General features: G+C 39.3%; 1 long non-coding RNA gene across 2 annotated transcripts in view; it reads right to left on the bottom strand.

The window, feature by feature from the left end:
- Positions 1-4,254: 4,254 nt before the first annotated feature.
- The window catches only part of LOC141927731 (uncharacterized), a 37,743-nt gene continuing 21,773 nt past the window's right edge, over positions 4,255-20,224 (bottom strand). For both annotated transcript variants that reach the window (XR_012624567.1, XR_012624566.1), the window contains 4 exons: positions 10,528-10,612; positions 9,907-10,000; positions 8,738-9,150; positions 4,255-4,929 (listed from right to left, as the gene is read on the bottom strand). This is a non-coding gene — a long non-coding RNA (uncharacterized LOC141927731). The remainder of the gene's footprint in view (positions 4,930-8,737; positions 9,151-9,906; positions 10,001-10,527; positions 10,613-20,224) is intronic.

Genomic DNA, 20,224 nt, shown 5'->3' with positions numbered 1-20,224 from the left:
AGGGTTATATAAGCAAAGTCACTTGTGGAATGTGCAGAATGTACACACAGGGTGTGCCCAGGCCTGAGCAGCAGCAGGAGAGACTCCCAACCCACCCGTAACAGGTTGCCTGACAAAAGGCATTTCCAAAATGCAGCTCATGTTCTCTGCCCTTGCTGCTGTTTCTGCCCTTGGATTCAAAGCCACAAAAGTCATCAGATACTAGCATGGACAGTACAGTGCGTTATTTAATGCTACTAAGATAATCATAAATAAAATAGTCGACATTTCTCCAGTGCCCTCATCCCCCTTCCCGAAACAGGCAAGACTTCTGCAACTGTTGGCAACAAAGTGCAGGCAAGATATACAATCAAAGGTAAAGAAAAAACTTCATACCATTTCCAGAGTAGTCTGGGTTTTTTGCTCTTGCTGCTTTGGATTTTTTTTCTAATGACTAATTAACACATCCCCCCCCTAAAACCTACCCAAAACCTCAAGCAAATAAAAGGAAAAAAGGGAATATTTCAATTTTCAGTGAGTCTGCTCTAACCACTGTAATGCTCCTTTTGTTTTCCTCTTCAGGTGCCACTTGAAACAGTCAAATCCAACTGGCAAAGGTATTGAAAGTAAGTCCACTTTAAATTTATAGATGTTTGTAAAGCAAGTGCTCATGAAATCATGGAATAAAACCTCATACAGCTGAGAGGTAGATTTATCTAACTAATGCACAAACCCAAGGATCTGTGGAAATTTGTGTGTGGAATGCATCTGCTAAATACTTGACCACTGGCTTTGCAGACCTGATATGGGCATACAAACGTGTGCATGAGTACCCTCTGATTTCAGTAGGAAATCAGTTAGGGGCAGAATTCCACCCCTTCCCACCCAACTACAGGACTGCATCCTGTAAGTGTTTTGTGACCGCCAACAAAAAGCAGAGTTAAACTATCTACAGTGGTACTTGAACTAGCTCTACTGATCAGAACTAATTATAAGAAAAGTTCACACGTTGAATGTCAAAGATGAATCCACAGAGGAAATATAACACATGAAACACATGTTCCAGACATGCTATTCAAAACAAATCTGAAAAAAATAAGGTCAAGGGACCTGGAATATTTCTCACAGAGATTCTGCAAGCTAAGTAGTGAAATGGCATTAAATAAATTACATGGTTTCAAATTACTCACTATGCAACTACAGACTACAGAAGAATATGGCTCTTCAGGAGTACCCTGCCCATAGCAGGACAAATGTGTCTGGAGAAATACGCAAAGAATAGAAACTATCAGATACTAGTTAACTGTTGGCTATGACTCACTTTCTGTTCCATAAACACCAACCAATCTCTTCTTTAGGAGCAGGATTTTGCATGGACTCACTAAGCAGTTCTGTACTGAGAAACCGTGAAGACAACCGTTAGCAGGCACTGAGAACAATACATACACGTCACCTCATTGTACACAGGTCCCCAGCAGCAAATGAACACAAGACAGGCAGACCCACAGGCATCTCTGAAGCCCTATCACACCTTCTCTGGGCAGACCTCAGTACAGGATTGGGGCACTAAGGTAAATTTAATTTAGAACCAGACATAGTTCACAGCATTTAGTTAATTTTGCAGGTCCAAAGCTTCACACAGGACAATCATTTCCAGAGATAGCGCTGTTTTTTTCAAAAGGATTGTTAACTGTGCATTCAACTTCTGTTAAAAAAGGGATCCCCACTTCTTCTGGAAATTTCATATTCACAAGTACCATTTTTCATAGAAATGGCCTCATTTTTTAATTCATAGAAAGTGGAAAAAGCAATAAAACCTTTAGATGTGAGGTGATTTTTCATCTTGCTGGAAATGCTTTAGCACAATTCTAATTCACCATCATCCCAGGAAAGGCTGCCTATAATACACTGAAAGCCAGCTTGGGCTTTAAGCCAGCAAAGCACTTCAGCATGATTTCAGCTTTAAGCTCAGGCACTGTACCACTGACTTCAGTGAGATGACTTAGAAATCATTACAATTAAAAAGCTTAAATGACTTGCTAGTTTAGAGCCTTGGTGTGAACTGCCTATAATGAGTATAATAGCACACAGCTACAGCATTTTGAGTTTATAATGCCCTACCACATGACCCAACCTGAGTAAGGCCCTACATATGAGCTCCAGGTGAAATTTGATGGGAATGGACAATACTTGCAGAAGGCCTTCAGCAGAGGCCTTTGTATTCAAGAGTCTCTTATCCCAGTGTAGGTGAGAGCATACTTTATACATCCCAGGAGGAAAATAACTTAGTCAAAGAGCTCTCAAAGAAAGATAAAGAGTACAGACAGGAAAGCTATTGTGTATAAATCCAGGTGGAATCATAAGTCTTTCTCAAAATGCTGAAAGAATAAATCCCCCTCCCACAAACTACATAAAAAGATGTGGTTCCCATACACAACTGAGTGGCAAAGCAACTTCCCACATAGTCACATCTGCCTCCTTTTTCCTCTGTTCCATCGCTTAAATTCTGTCATAAGAGTAAACGCAAGAGGGGGCAGGGGCTGTATACGCACATCGTCAGGGGAAGGAAAAAAGGAGCGAAGATGATTTGTACCTTAGATGTTTGCATATGAATTTGGCTTCAGCCTTCATTGCGTTTACATGCCTTTGAACACTTTCTGTTTCTTTCTGCATTCTTCACTGCTCCATTTTATTTATTTTCACCTTCTGCTTCTCAGATCTTCTGCCAGACTGCTTATTTAATTCTACTTGTTGCACTAAAAACACCATTGTTGTCATCCAAATTAATCCCTGAACATAATAAAAACCTCAAAATAACTCAGACAACCAGTTTTCCATCCTTTGGTCTCACTTGAAGTACAGTATAAAAGCCAGTACTTGGGAGCTCTGACAGTTTACACAGGACTGGTCGTAGGTACATGGCATTTCAGTAGGCAGAGTTTTTCCTTCCCTATCATCTCCTTCCATCAATTAAGATTGCTCAGAGTCCCCCCTTATCTCCAGCCCAGTTAGCCCCTCTTCCAATGTAATCTATTGCAGGACTTAATGTTTTTCAAATGAACTTGGTACTTTTCAAATACTGAGGTGGCCAGGTTAGCTGAGAAGCAAGGTAAACTAAGATCACCTTTACTTTTACGGATAAGGGAAGAGAACAAGCTTTTAAAAGTCTGTGGTGAAGTAGTAGGGCACTCTGGCTACAGATTTCCTAATAAATCTTCCATGTGCCTCACAATGCAAACTGCACAGGGAAAAAAATAAGGAGAAAAAAAAAAGGGGGGGAAGAGGAGAGGAGTGAGGAGAAAGGAGAGCGGAGCGGAGCGGAGCGGAGAGGAGAGGAGCGGAGCGGAGCGGAGCGGAGCGGAGAGGAGCGGAAAAAAGAAACAAGAGTATGATAAGACCCCAAAGCTGTATTGCCATTATCTGCCCTCATCCTCAACTTTTTTCCTGTGAAGGCTTTCCAGAGATGAGAAGGGCTCTGAAAAGACTAAACATTCTTTTGCTGCAGAGGAAATATCTATACTTTTAACTGTTGATCAGGATGGAAGGGAGCTAAAGTGAACAGACAGAGCAGTCCCACCACCAACCCAGTCAATTATTCATCTGATGCATCATGGGGAACAAAAGGGCAATGTTGTTCTGTTTGAGGAACTGGACAATCCTCAATCTAAAGCTTCTGGTGCCAACTGTATATGGGGGTACTCTGCAGCAGAATGAAGAATAAGAGCACAGGCAGATGAAGACAGCCAGCAGATGACACAACATGATCACAGGATAAGACCTGGTCAGCCTGTGAAATTTATAATTTTTATATACTATTTTTTTGTGTATTGTTTTTAGGGAGAGAAGGTGGCAGAAGCTGAAAGAAGGAATCACTGGAGGAAGGAATGACAGTATCTAAAGCACTCAGAAAGCAGTACAGAGTCTACTTAGTTTTCTTACAATCTCAGAACCTCTCAACAATAACAAAAATTCTGAAACTGCAAATAAAGAATTCATCTGTTCTTGCTGGCTTTGTTCAGTCTGTCAGTACTGTATTTTTTTCAAGGGTAGCTCACTGATTACCATTCATTCTTTTTCATTTCCTTGATTCAAACTAGATGGCAAATGAGTATCATAAGGTGAGTTTAAACAGTGAATCAGTGAGAAAAATATTCACTTGAAATATAAGCATAACACTCAAACTGGGACTATAATAATTTCTGAAGCTGTTCTAGCTTTTAAAGGACTACTTTAGACCTTTTCTTACAGCCTCAAGGACTTCCATTTTATTTTTTTCACATAGAATTTACAATTATTCCTACCATTTGTCATCCAGTAGCGCTTCTAAATTAGAAAACCAGACTGGAACATCAACAGCTTGTCTGAGTATTAACCAATCTCAGCTCCTCCACTCTGACAAAGCCCTGGCTGAGAGATAAAAAAGAAACACATACCTACTTATTAAGAGCTATCCATGCCAACTCTTCCTTCCCCTTGCTACCACACACTAATCACAAATTAGAAAGCATTTTAATATTGTCAACACAGAGAGCTTACGCAAACCCAGATGAGAGAAATAAATCAGAAAAGTAACAATATCTTTGAACTTATGCTGCTTTAGCAAAGAAATAATTGACCAGAATATATGCAGGGTGCTTTCAGTCTGTAGATACATATAATGCTATTGTAGCAAACAGTGTAGTTTTAAAAGTCCTTAACAATAAAAATTGTGATTAAGCCCCAAACATTTTAAGCATTCACTTTTTACATTCAGTATCTCACTTGATTTTGCCGTTTGTTGATTTGGGGAAGCCAAATTGTAGTTTTCTGCTTCACTTTCTGTTCATACCAGGTTTACTTTTTAGCTCTGACACTAAACACAGCAGGATCAAGTTTAAATAAAAATATGCAGTTTCCAGTGGTCTGTGGATAGATTTTCCAGCTCACAGATATTCCCATTCACATCAGACTCTGTAAAAAGCAAAACAAAAAGCAAAGTCTAAGCCGCATTTTAGTCCCAAGATATCTGCCAGTAGTCCTTTAATCCTGAAAGATAAAACCACAATAAGATCACTACATTTATGAAGAGCAGAAAGCCGTCCTAAAATAAAGCCTTAAAACTGTGGGGTTTTTTCCTATTTTATTACGCACTGAAATAGCCGATTGCATCAGGTGGTCTGAGACACAAGGAAAAGCTGTTTCAACATTGACACTTCCAGCCTCAGCAGAAAAATTATCCTGTCTTTTGAAAAAGTATTTACCACCTTGTAGCTGCTCTTTCCCATGCCAGTATTTTTGTCCTCTCAGAACTGCTTAGGAGGGAAGCTTTTCCTTGGTTTAACTTATCTGCCATCAATAAGGGGTAACCGATAGAGAAGAAGAAAGTAATGTACATAGCTGCCTCTCCACATCTCTGAAATCCTTTGAACTAGAAGCCCCTCAAAGCTTTCACTGAAAGGCAGGTTTTTGCACTTGGACTGGGGCTGATAGCCCTGAACCATAATATTTACATTCTTTCTCTTTTATATTGCTTTTCCTTAGCACTTTCATGAGACACTTAAAATAGAAGGTGAGACACTATAACTAGACAGAAGGCTGTTTAGTGGCATAGTGCTCCCTGTGGCTTGTCTGTGCCTATTTCTTTTTGATGAGTAGGGGAAATACCTACTAGGTCAATTGGTGCATCTCTTCCTACTCCTGCCAGTGCAAGATTACTACATCGCACCTCTCCATACTGGCTCACGCCCAAGAGACTACAGTATCACTTGCCTAGGTTGTGTAACGAAGGCTGCCGACAGCTTTATGTAGCTTGCTGACTTGGAAAACTAAACTGGCTCTTCTCATGGAGGATCTATTTGAGGTGCTTCCTCAGTTCATCTGACTTTCATGTCACTTTGTCTGCTGTCCATGTTTGTTCTGGGAGGCTATCTGGCATTGCAGCACTTCAACAAAATTTTAGGAATTTGTTCCTTCCTAATTCATGTTGTCACTCTTCTTCAAGCAAATTTAGTTGTCTTTTCAATGTCATTTTCTTAAGGTCTCCTCATAGTAACTAATCTCTTGAATACCTAAGTCTAAACAAGAAATAATAAAAAGTTTCATTCATATACAGGAAAGTTTCCTGCATATGTGATCTGCTTCATATGGGGAATCTCCAAATTCTAACTAGTGTGTAAAGAGTGAGACCTGTCAGCCTTCGTGCTGCCTTTGCACCTTTCTTCACAAGTTGCTAATACTATGACACAAATAATCTCTGTGCAGCATCAGAATGAGGTCATATCTTAATACTACTCTGAAGAATTACTCTTATTTGGTGTACAATTTATATACACATGGGTGTTTACTGTGCCAATGCTGCATCACATACATGCATTTCAGTTAGGGCAAGGTAATTCATACACTGCACAGTTAAAACACAAAACCATGCTATAACTAGAAAAAGAATGAAAAACATTACTGTCTCCAGCTGAAGGATACTACATAGAAGAAATCGTTCTTGAAATTACTGGTATCAGTCATCATTTCTTCATAAACCTGCATTTACATAGCTTAGAAAGCAGCAATGTTAAAAAGGCATCTGATGTTTTTCATTCCAAATGCATTTATTTTCTATAAATAATGTTTAAATCTGTTTAACTGTGTTTCAGCTGTGAAAAGGTAGAAGTGACTAAATGATTTAACTACTTTTACTAACTTGATTTTGAAAATCCAAATACTGGCCTAGTTTTTCACATTATCAAAAATCATAGCTAAAATTATTCTTCTAATAAGTTTTCCATTCAGCTACCAGTGCAGAGGTTTTTGTTTGTTCATATTCTTTTTCTTACAGAAATCCACAGAGCCATCTCTGCTCACACTTCATAAGACCATTTGTCTGGTTTTTGTAACATACAAAACAAATGAAACATATCTTGGAACAGAAAAAAAAAAAAAAAGAATAATAAAAGCTTCCTATCATGAAAACAAAACTTCCACTTATTATTAATTACACTTTACAGTTTAGAAAATTTAAAGACTTAAAAGGAATGGCTTACCACCATGAAAAATATCCATTCTATGTAATGTATTATACATAAGTATACATACACAATGGAGACACATAAATGATAGTTTTTTACCTGAAAGAAGACTGTATAGTATGCTAGAGTCATTAATTATGACATTTATGCTGTTTCCATTAGAGTTTCACTATAAATGTCTAAATATATATGCATGCCCGTGCACACACATGCACACACACACTTATATATTTATCAGTGTTGGTTGGTGATCATGGTTCTGGGTCAGTGAAACAAACATTGTTGCAGTTCACCCTCTAGTCACGTTTACAACAACTGCAGTTTTCCACTGCTTCCCATGCACATTTATTTATTCCACAAAAGCAGAACATGCATATACTCAGAAACTTTTCCAAGTGATTTTGAAAGTATGGTATAAACAACATTGAAATCAAAATAGTTCCACTGCAAAATATCTCAGGTACTCAGTGGACCCCATATGCTGACAGCTAAAACACTGCAGGCACGGTTATTGATTGTGCCCATGGGACCACTACAATTTCTGCAGAACCGTATGAACCAGAACAGTGAGAGCTGCATAGCTTAAAATGCTGAAGACCCAACACCATTTAGGCATCCCCTCGCATTAACAAAATTAGCAGGTGCTGCACTGGTGCTACATGTGGCTCACAACTTGAAAAGAACACTTAGTCATTTCACAATGATACCCTGAATCTGCAATAAATTGCTAACGAATTCACACTATTAGCTAACAGTCTTTCTGATATCACTTACAGGGTCCAGGTATCCTCGGTTTCATTTCAATTTTTATTTCTTATGGTCTTCCCATTTCTTCCCTGCTTTATTTGGTGACTGAGTTTTTGCTGCTCTTTATGCTTGATTAGTCTTTCATTCTGTCTCCCAAATGCCCTCTTAATTTAGATTCCTCCTCAAAACCATTAATTTCTCCACCTCTACCCTTTCCTTTAAACATAAGCAATAGCTTGTCTCTTTTAGGCTGCAAATCTCACTAGGGCCTACACTTCCACTGTTTATTTGTACAATATCTGATTAATTTGTAATCCTTTGAAAATTCTTACTAATATTTTAGTAGGCTTTTTTTCCCCTCACACTGAGGAAGTGATACAGTGTTTGTCTTTTCTGAAGCCAGAAAGATAAAATGGTCATCCATAACTAGATGTACAAAGCACAGTGGAAAAATTAGGTGGTTTCAGCCAGAAAAACTAACAATCAAGAACCTTTTGGCAGGTCTGAATTTTAACTTAAAGCTGCAAAATACATCATTTGAGACAGTTTCAAGTCTTGACCAAATCTTTACTGGAAATTACAGTAGCAAAACAAAGCAGAGTCTCCTGAGACACCCTCACATCTCAGCAAACATTGTTAATCACCTGGCAGCTTACAAGTGTGTATTTCACATAAGAGGGAATGTTCCAGATGATTCTGGAATTTGATGGAAAAGATTGCTGAATTCGATAATACTAAAAACTCTGGCAGCACTAGTCAATATCAAACTTGCTGGGCCCAAAATATGATTTCTCTTAAAACATTAGTTCCTTCTTGTAGAGTTTAAATGCTGTAAGGCTCCAACTTACACTTGTTCTTTGCAAGACCAACTGGCTAGAAATTTTACAGACAAAACCCAAACAATTCACTGTGGGGCCCCACCATAAACAAAGTCATATACAATGCTATTTTTATTACAAAAGCTGTAAAGGTTTCCTGGAACCTCATCTGTGAAGTTACTGAATACTACATACCTAACCAAGGTTTCCATGATACTGCCTCCAAATCCATGGACTTTCCAGGAGACAGGAAGATTCTGAATATCCTTCTCCTGTTCCAGTAGAAGTGCTCAGGCTGAAGGAGAATATCATTAGCCAGAGTTTTATAAATTTATGATTCTGATTAAGCATCCATGCACAGATCACTTAATGCCTTTCTGACTTTTCATTTCTGAGTTTTCATTTGAGTGCCCGGAGAGAACAATATTGCCTTTAGTAAGTGGAAGATGTGACAAAGAGAGACATTTTTGCACTATGCAACAAACTAGTTTCATTCTCTCTCTTCCCCATCTTACATCCTCAGCATGAGGCGTTTCTTCATTTCTTCTCCAGTTTGATTTGCAGTCACAACTGCTGTTAGTCACGCTTTCACATATAGGTCACCAGCCCTGAAAAACAGTGGGGGCACAAAATAATGTAATTCTCATGAAGCCGACCTTTTCAAATAAGTTGATTTTATTTTTCCAGACCAAGCTTGTATCAACAATATTCCACCAAATAAATACAGTTGAGGAAATACAGAGCCCGAATACTATATGGGCAAGCTGCAACAATGCCATTAATCTGCTCACCTGCCTGTCCTGCCTCCTCCCACCCGAGCCCCACATCAACTCAAGATCTTTCAGATGTCTTTAGTGTTTAGTTAAACAAAGAAGGCCTTTTCCTCTGTTCCAAGTCTTATCTTTCAGTTACTTGCCTAAATAGTTATAAGTGACAGTTTTTAGCATATAGCCTTTTGTCTCCTTTCTACCATTATGCAGACCACCCAACATTTCAGCTCCTTTACCCTCCCTTCTCCTCCTACAGCTTGTTGCATCTTGGGTTGAAATTTCTCAGAGGATCAACAACACAACATGTTCAACTTATAAGAGATTCAGCATGTAATAAATGAAGCCCTGATCCTAACTGGATGCTATCATAATACAAAGTGACACCATGTATTTTTGGTTTTAAAATAAGCTTCTGATTCATGCTCCCCTGTTATTGGCAAGACCACGTGAGTGTGACAGAAATAAACTGTGTGACCTCCGTATCAGCAGGGGATCTGTTTTAGGTTGTGCTCACAGAGCAGAAATGGGAGAAGGGGGAGCCAAACAAGCAGCACTTCAGACTTCAATCTTCCTCCCCCCTGCCTTAGTGTATACCTTAGCCTATTGTAGGGCTGTGCTACCATCCTCCAGGGCTTCCTTCTGGCTTCTGGTTGTCTCACAGTGTCATCTCTCAACATATTTCCAAATTCTACAAAACAAACAGCATTAGTCTATTATTTCTTACAATCTAAAGATGAGTGTCAGAGAGCAAGCTACTGTCAAGAAGGCTAGCTCTAAATGTCTTTCTAAACAGAGATTACTTTGTTGAATAAAAAGCATTTCAGAGCCAAGGAATGATCATGTTTATTTTCTTATCTCCTTGATGAAATAGAACTAATTTCTCTCACGTTCAAAGAGATTTTGCTTGGAGAGCTCAGTGTTTAGAACTGCAACTCTTAGCATTCCCATTAGGTTCTCCTTGCAGTTTAAACTTTTGCCAGCAAAAGACAGACAAACCTGCTGGGTGTGGTCTGATGCACATCCAGGAGGTCTCTTGAACCATCTGTTTCTAATGGTTCTAACCTATGATTAAATCAATCTAAAAAAGAAAAAGCTGTGTGAAAGGAGAAAATAACTTTATCTAGAAATGAAAGAAAATTCAATCAAGTGTCATTTTCTGAGACATTGAAAAGGTACTGCATCTACCAGCAGGTGCTAAACACAGGAAAGCCTTACCCAGTGATCAGTGCCTTCCTTCCGGTGTACAGATCAATAGGTTCTGGTCCTCAACCACAAACCACAAGATCGATGAGCAGCTTTTCTATCAGACAACATAAAAGGATTTGCCTTTTAAAACAAAAAGAAGACAAAAAAGACCCTCCCACAAAAACTTCTCTTGTCCATCAGAAACCTTTAGAAATCCACTTGGTAGTTTTTTCTCATATTTCCAGTTGTAGAAATGTTGAGAATTACAAGGCAACAGGCATGTTTGAACTGTGTGTTTGTATGACATGGTGCACTCATTTGTGCAGAGATGCAGGTTAACTTACCCAGAGAGGTACAGAATTTGTAATTATGGTATCAGAGCATTTTAGGGGAATACAATAATATGCAACTACTGTACCTCAGGTACTTGAGATTAAACCTGTTCAAACCAGTAAATACACTTTTCAGAATAGCCATGTTTGTAACAAAAAAATTACATACTGGATTGTTCCCCAGTGGCACCAAATTACACTGCCAAAATTTTGGGAACCCACATAAAATATCCTATACCAGGAGCTCGTAACAAGGGAGTTTGTAGTACTCGCCTGGATGTGGTCCTCTGCACTAGTGTTCCCTCTCTCTGCCCACACCACCCCCCTTGCCCAGACAGCTCTCTTCCGTGATACCACATGCCCTTTGCCTGGCTCTGCACTGGGTCTACATCGCTCTGTATGCCACATGTATGCTTCTAAGCAATGTGCAGCAAGAGTAATCACATAGAAAGCATGCCCTCAATAGTGAAAAAGCAGGTGCTGACAGTTACCAGCCCCACCAATTTTCTTCACTGTCCCAGAGAGAATCCTACTCCTAAGGGAGACAGAAGTTCCTAGGGTCTTGTTGAACTTGGACACTTCTTTTCAAAAAAAAAAAAAAAAAAAGAACCAAAACCCAATTATTAAAAAACACCAAACCACAACAGAATTGAAGTTGCAAACCACTTCAGGTACAGCAGGGTTTTGTGGCCCTTCCTCTTGGCCATATTGGACTGAAGACACTGCTGTTCTCCGTGTACCAGAACAGGACTGTGCCTGATCATCGCAGAGAGGAACCATTAAATGCCTCAAGAGAAAAGCAGCTCTGTCAGCTTCCCCGTGCTGTGAGCCTCTCCCTACTGCATCCCCTGAGAAGCCAGGCTCAGTCTAACCAGGGAGGTGGATGAAAAGGATCACCAGCTTATTTTGCTACATCACAGAACATTCCTAGGACCCCAGCCCTTAGGGGCTTTACTGAACCTGCTGTGTATTACACTCATTTGGCTGTCTCATTAAACACTACGTTTGGCAAATTCTAGCTGCCTTAGGCCATGTCTACACTGTAAAGCTTTGCCAAAGTTTTGCACACCCAAGGTCAGCTCAGGGCATGGAAAATGCACATCCTGTAGCTGACGCTGTTACATTGGTGGGACTCCATGGACTGATATTATCTGTGCTAGCAACAGAGTCCATGTCAGCGTAACTTCTGCTGTTCAGGAAGGTAAAGTCCCTAAACCAGTATAAAACCTTTTGACAGTATATACTGTGCCTCCATGAGGTAGTCTTGTAGTCACAGCAGAATAAACATTTTTTGCTGGGTGCACAAGACATACTAATTGTAAGCTCTACTTGTACATTCCCATCCGACTTCTCTTTGTTCAATTTCTCTTCCTTATACACCATATAGCTCCCTAGCCTTTACTTTGGAAAAGACTCACAGTTGCCTCAGGATGTAACAGAAATTCTCTGTGAATTTTTCATGCTGTGTTTACAAAATACACAGGTTAAAACATGCTTTTGGAGCTCAGTTTCTTGCAGATATCAATTATATGAAGGCTCTTTTTGTTAAAAATATTATCAACATTTCACTGGGGGAGACATGTTCAATACCAAGAATGCAAACTGATGGGAGCCAAGGGAGTCAGTGATATGCAAAAAGGGCAACACCAGGTCTTTTGGATTGTCACTGACACATCATGACAAACATTCCCAAACATGTTCTGTGCAAAATAAACTGTGCCCTTTCTCCTTAAAATAAACATCCTTGATATACTTACTGAAACCAGGAATGTGCCATTACTAATGATAATGTAGTGCAGGAGACAGCTTTTCTTAAGGTTACCCAAAATATTTTTGCTGCTTCATCAGATGTATTGTTAGAGCTCACCAAACCCAGAGCTGTGGTGCACCTGTTTTCTCTCAGACACATCTTATTTTTCTTCCTTGGAAGTCCCAGCTGGCGTCCAGGTTTTCTTAAATTGCTACCAGAGCTAATTGTTAAACTGCTACCAGAGCAATGCCCCAGAAGATGCGGAATTGCTTTCTGCGGTGAAAGGTGAACAAATAGGTGGACTCAGTTGACCAGAATGGCCAACAAGATGGAAAGAGCTAGTGCTAACATCAGCATGGGAGGGAAAAAGGGATACAGCAACTGTAGCCAGGCAGGCAACCACAGTAGTTTCAGGGGCTTTGACTTGGGGGTGCTCAAAGCAGGAAAATTTTAGGGAGACTCAAGGAAGAAAGGAGTAGCTTGGGGCTGGTAAAAAGCTGGCAAACAGGTGGTTCTGTCAGGAGTCACTCAGCTATGAAATGACAAACTCGGGGAAAATATTTACTGGAGCCCAGATTTGCTTCACCTGAAGGCACAGAAGGCAGTCTGTTTTCTTAATTTGTTTTTTATTTCTTTTGCTTGTTTGAATGCTCTGCGATATGATTCCAATATTATTTTTGAGAGGTTTCTCATTTAAGTAGATACTGAATTCAGCCTAATGGAATGGCTTCTCAACCTGTGACTGGACTATCAGGTACTGCTTCACTAACAGAAAAATTAATCTCACACTACTAACTGCAGCAAACTCAGCAGCAGAAATAGCAAATGGTAAAAGCTAAGAACAGGCAGTGGTTTTGAACTTGCATCCAGTTAGGGAAGAGAAGCAGTATTCAACTCACTTGGCAAACTCACAACTCGTTAACAGCTTTGTTGAAATACTTGCAGAGAAATTATTGACCACAACACCATGCATCTTGTTAAAAACAACAACAACAACAAAGAATTCCACCACTAAAACCCTGTTCTAAGGGGCCTATAATACTAAAATAATAATGATAAGTTAAAAATTTAAGTAAATCTGGGCAATTGTATGCATACACAATAGAAAAGACTACTTCCCTGTGATAATCATCTCAAGAGGCTATATCAACATTTTCACACTCTGGCTTCAGGAACCACATCAGGAAATCAAACAAATGTTATCCCATGTGTGCAGTGAAGTTCTTTCTTCTTGGAACAAGCAAACAAGAATTATTTTCTTAACAAACATATAACAGACAAAAGCGCTACTGAGAAAGATCATAAGACTAAGGAAAAAAAAATAGTGATACTGATGAAAATAAAAGTTTAGGGAGACATAACTGAATGCTTTCTTCCTTTCAGTCACAAGTGGCTGGAATTTACATACGTTGATTACTTATGGCCGGTGTTGCACAGAGGCAGCTTTGCAAGGTGCTGTGTGAATGGGACTCAGATCACCTCAATGGAAACTGAGGCGAGCACTTCATGCTGTTGGGCTGACCTTAGAAAATACCCAGAGTTAATAAAGAGGAACAAATAGATGATGTAACCAGTCATCTATAAGCTCAAAATGCCCGGTCAATGCTAGACAGGACTTCTCTTCAGGGATCTCAAGAAGAAAAACAGCTCTGCATGAGAAAACTCCCAAACTGATAAATACCAAGACTTGGTATTTTTCAGCAAATACACCACTTTAGAGATTTCAGGGAGTATCACTATAAAGCCTGTACTGCAGGGCATGCTCCCTGGGTGCAAACTTGCAAAACATGTTAAAATGTAATGTGTATTATAAGGGACAAAACTTGATGAAAGCCTCAGTCCCACACTGAACACAGATTGTTATCTCTAAGAACATGAGCACAGTCAAGTCATGTTAAACTTCGTCTGCATCGTGTTCCCGTTGATTTTACACATGAAAGAGAGATTGGGACATTGCACTAGCAGGCAAGAAAAATAACATTAGAGATGGGTTAGGAGTTATTCTAGGGTGGGTTCTTTTCTTAAAAGTCTTCAATCCAGAGATGATTAGTTGCTACAAAACTAAAGCACACTGAAAACAGCATAGGGCACTTGTTGCATTTCTCTAAGCAGCCCAGCATCTCTAGATTTATATTTGTTCATTTCCCTTTACTTATTACCTCCCTTAAGTTAAGGAAAGGAGTCCTCAACAAGCAGGACTAGTCTTCTGTGAGGGTAGTTACACTACCAACAGTAATAAACAAGCAGTAACCATTTTAAACTTAGGAAGATTTAAAATGAGATTCAGGGACATGCTCGTTCCCTGCTTTCATTTTCAGGAAAAGGAAAAAAAAAAATCTTCAGGGGAATTAAGGGGGAGGGGGCAATTCTTCCCTAGAGGTTCAAATATATCTCCCAGGCAGCACAAAAAAAATGTTGGTATTCTGTACCACCCAGTGCCTGCCCACTTCTATGCTTGATTACCCTGATAAATCAGAAAACCTGTTTGTTACAGGCTCTCCTTCCATTACAGCTGTTGCTCTGGTTAACATCTTCTGAATCATCCAATTCATCAGGATCACATACATGGGGTTTTAATCCTTTGATTTTTTAAGTTACTTTGTTCTGAATTTTTCGCTTCATCCCCTTACTGACAGAGGAACTGGATAAAGATAAATAAGTCAGAGTAGCATTGTTTTTCTCCCCTGCTTTTTATTTTTCAAGGGGTATAGGGAGGGGGGCACAGGGTAGCTCTCCATTTCACAGTTCTTTAGCGGTATCACTCAGCGTTGACGATGCAGCCTGAAATTTGAAGAGTCTGAAAACCAGCGCTGAACTTCTGAAGTACAGTTAGCCCTATTGTGCTCTCTCAGTCATTAAAATGCTATCTTTGAAAAATGTATATTAAATAGACAAATAGCTTGGTGGTTATTCCAAGCCCTCCATCACTACGATGCCTTTCAGTACTAATTTCTGTTAAAGGAACAAAACTGGGAACTGAGTTACAACTGAAGTGTAATTGCTACATAAATTATACAGAGTGTCAAAGCTGGAAAGGGAAATGGGGAACACAGTAGGTCAGATGCTTGCTAATGGGCTATCAAGTCATTCATCTGCTCAAATCAAAATCAGACATGAGTACACCCATTGGAGGACACAAGAGAACATACTATAGAACACTTTCTCTCAGCATGATTTTAGGATTCATGCAAACACACACACACACACACACACACCCATATTCATTCACATGCCCTCAGAAGTCACTCTCAACATGTTTGCAGCCTAACCCATTTAGTTAGGTAAATTTTCTAGGTTACCGGCAAGTGAAGAATATGAGACCTGACTGCTTTAAGACCAGTGATGATACAAACCTGCACCCCTCTGGGGGACTTGAGCAGCAAGGCCACCTCCTCCTCAGGGAGGGCTGAAGCAAACAAGTACTAAGCCCTCACTGAAGAAACTAACTTCATCCTCTGCCTGCCCAGTGCCCAGCATATGGGAATCACGGTCTCTCAGTACCACTGCAATATAATAAATTATAATAACAGCCTGTAACTGAAGGGAAGACACCAATCTCTAATGGTGTTAGTTCTTTTTTTACAAAATAGTACATATGCATACAAACATATGAGAAAAGAGGAATGATGACCAAGCCTCAAATTGTTCCATGATTTTACTATTGATCTGACACCCTTTGTTTTTGAAAATCAGACTGCATATTTCTTTGTAAACACAAGTTCTATAGAGATTCCTGAGACTGAGTTTCTCCAAGTCTTAGCTACCTTCAGGACAGAGGATTTCAAAACCAAATATAGACTATTTGTAAGAGCAAAAAATGAACTTCGACAGAAAAGGAACATCTCTAATATTTTACATACCTTCTGCTGGATAAGACTTGCACCAGCGTTTATAAATTCTTTAAGAAGAAAATATCACAGCCCTCCTTTTCTATCCTCCTCACCTGCTTTTTTCCACCTACTTTTTTTCCTGTTCAATAATGGCAAAACCTTATGGCATGACAAGAAAGCATTTTATTGACCAGTATAACGGATTCAAGATCTATCTATCTGTTCAAGTACCTATCTAGCCATATTATGTCAGAAGGAATAAGTCTTTAATTATTGAGTTCCTATAACTATGATCAAAGATTTTGCTTCTGATTGACCTCCAAGAGCCATTACGAATGTATAGATCCAAAAAGAAAAGTCTGTGGCATCAACAAAAGTACAATTTCTGGCCTCTCACATTTAAGGTAGAGAAAGACAAACAAAGAAAACATGAATAAAAGAAAAATATAAAATACATACACAAGGTTTCCTTGAAAAATCTCTCTGGTATTTGCTACAGAGCGATGCAAATAGCTGCTTTTGATTGAATTTATCTGCAGTATTAAGCACTTATAAAAAATATTTTGTACTAAAGGCTTTGAGCTCTTGCACTGATTGGACACAGTTGCACAGTATAAATCTCACTTATAAAGGAAAACCATAAAATAATAATCTAAACTTGAACAGAAAGAATTTTGTGAAGATCCTCAGAATCAAATAAAGCATTTTTCCACAGAATATCTCCTACAAGTAGGGGGTCAACAAGCAATATATCTGGGTTATCAGTAATAAACTGTAGGCCCAGTCCTGCAAGAAGCTGAAGGCAGTGAAGCTGCTCAAGAAAGACATTTAAGACTTTTCAGGAACACACCTGTATTCCACAAATGACAGAGTGAGAATAATCTCCTTGAACAAATGAAATCAGTCAGCTTTTGAGTTAAAACCACTGTCATTAGGAAAATATGTGAAAGAGTAATGAATAAAAGCAGCAATGCACACCATTTCCCCCATAATACTTTCATTTAATCTTGTAGTCTTTCAACAAAAGAGTCACAAATACTGAGAACATATTGCAAATGCAGGTTCTTCTGCCTGATGACACAGTTATTTATGTAGCATTATATCATATTAATTTGTATAATGGATAAGCTCAGGCACAAAAAAGTTGACATAAATGTTTCCAAATACAGCTTTGGGTTAGTAACCTATGTCCCAGCAGTGCTAAGGACCCAGAGATTTCACTGAATTAAACAGATTGACATCACTGGTAGCTGCATTAAGACGATTAGAAATATGTAAATAAAAAGCAACATTTCCACTCTCAAACTCCAAATGGCTGACTGAGAGGACAATATTGGTATCAAGAGAAGAGAGAGGACCCTCCCTTTATCAGAAAATGCCATCTGCTTGTTACTGTAGGAAAATTCCCTCAAACAGAAAAGAAAGATTCGTAAGTAGTTGTCCTATGCAACATCCACCTCCAGCTGGGGAAGACAAACAGAGGCCTGGACCAAATAACATACTGTAAGAATAAAAAGACAAGACCCACACCAAGGGAGACAAAAATGCAGCACATAGAAAGGTAACATAAATAGTCCAGCAGGAACATTTATCAGACTATGATGAAGCTTGGGCTGACAAACAGAAATGGTACTGCTCAGAAGACAGGTTGGAAAAGATGACACTGTTTTTTAGAATCACTTGTTGAAAAGAAAGAAGAAAAAAAAAACCCAAATAGCAACACATCCCTAAATATCCAACTTCAAAAATAGAGATTGGACTTGGTAAAGGTCAATATTATTCTTTATAAAACAGGAAAGACGCTTTGCTTTTAAGTCTATAATTAGACTTCAATGGAAAGTTACATTGTAAGCTCAAGAAAATTGCCAAACTTTCAATATAATTTGAAGAATAGTACAATCTCTATTCAAGTCTGGTCTGGACACGTGTTACATTTTAACAAGTACTTTGCACTGGAAAAGTTCTCAGTCACAGCAAATTTTTAGTACCATTGGAACCAGATATTTAAAAATATGTAGAGAAACACATCATTGTAAAAGAGACATCAAAAGTTTTACCTTGAAGCTCTCCAAGGCATCCAAGCACAGCAGGGATAAGAATAATAAAGGCCTACCACTTACCTCCATGCCCCCCCACCCTGTGGGACTGCTTATTTTGCCGTCCTCCATGAACGTCATTGGCTCATGGAGGCCTCAGTGGACGATAGGTCCTTGTCACATCATCATCATAACTTTGTACAGTTGGCAGTCTTTCTTCCAAGGAAGTCAGAACACACTTAGCTCAAATATTGAATTTCCTTTCACCTCTCCAGAGTATGGTCTTTCCAACTCAGGGTTAAGCTTGTTTGCAATTCATGGGGAAACAGATTACTGCTATTGCTGTTGTCTGCACTGTGCATGGCTTATGAACAAAGAACTCTGGTTTCTAGGGCTCTTGCAACTCTTTAAACAGTCACTCCCTAAACGAAAATTTCCTGAAATCCAACCCTCAGATCTGAACCTCTTGAAAACTGGGTGATGAACAATCTGGATTTAAATTCTCAAAACCAAGTATCACGCTTCTTTGTTTTTGATTTATCCAGACCTCTATTCAGAAGAAACCCAGATCTGATTCCAGCATGGCCAAACCAGAGTCTTGTCTTAATAAACCTCATCCCAAGCTGACAGGACCATCCGTGAATGACAAAGTTACTCCTGCAAGATTTCTGCCATCTTCTACTCAAATCTTGCAAGATCGAAGGCAAGATTTCAGCAGTCAATAATCTCAGACTCAGCCAGATCAGCCTGAACATGCAGACCCAAGCTAAGCACCACCTCTTCAAGAACTCTGCAGTCCCATAGCACAGGGAGCTGGACACTCCTGCAATCAACAAAGCCATAAGCACTTCATTAAAAATTGCAGTATCTTCCCCCTTGCTTGAAATGCAGTAGTAATAATGTTAACATGTACTTTAATACTATGTACTATCACAGACATTCCATAAACACCTAATACTGCTCAAAAGACCTTTATTAAAGTTTAAATATAGCTGCTGTTCTCTGCTACTTTCCAACAGGCAAAGAGACTCTCTCCAGAGGCGGTTTTGATTTTCCAGACAGTTGGGGTCTATAGTGGTCAGACAAGAAACTGAACTTTGGAAACTCTGCAGCAGTCCCTCCAGTCATCATAAAGCAGCTTTGATGGGATCAAAAGGAAGTGGTATCAGATGGGACTCACAGGAAGTTACATCAGACCTTTATTTGCCCAAAGAAGGTCAGCAAGTCAGAGGGCTCAAAAACAGCCTGCAAACCATGGCACACATTGCAGGGTGTGGATAAAGAGGAAGGATCTTTCATAAGAAAGAAAAATAATTGACATGGCATATTCATCTGACTACAATTTTTCCCTATTTCCTGGAGAAACGGAGAGAGAGAACAATTTGCACACATTCATGTATAGTGAGTGTATCAGAACACATATCTCTTGGTTTGCAGAACACATCCTCTCTCTCTCCCCTAACACACTGTTTCTCTGTTGCCTGGAAATGCATGCACCAGGGACTCTGTACTTCTAAATCTCCTGCTTTACATGTTACTGTGTTTATGTTTGCTACCCTATTGCTTGAAAACTGAAATGTTTCTAACTGCTGGTCTTTTTACTCACAATTCGGTTTGGTTCCAACTAGCTGTGAATGTATTTACACCCTGGAGTTTATTCATTGGTCAGAGATACACAGGAGATTGTAGCATGAAAGCAGCAGGCCTCCTGGCTGACTTCCCAAGGAAGAGGTGGATCCTCTGTTCTGGCACACCCAACACCTGTTGAGGGACACTGAT

This window comes from Strix aluco, chromosome 10 (assembly GCF_031877795.1).
Source record: "Strix aluco isolate bStrAlu1 chromosome 10, bStrAlu1.hap1, whole genome shotgun sequence".
Lineage (NCBI taxonomy): Eukaryota > Metazoa > Chordata > Aves > Strigiformes > Strigidae > Strix > Strix aluco.
The sequence above is the reverse complement of the archived record's forward strand: the minus strand, read 5'-3'. Positions and strand labels throughout refer to the sequence as shown.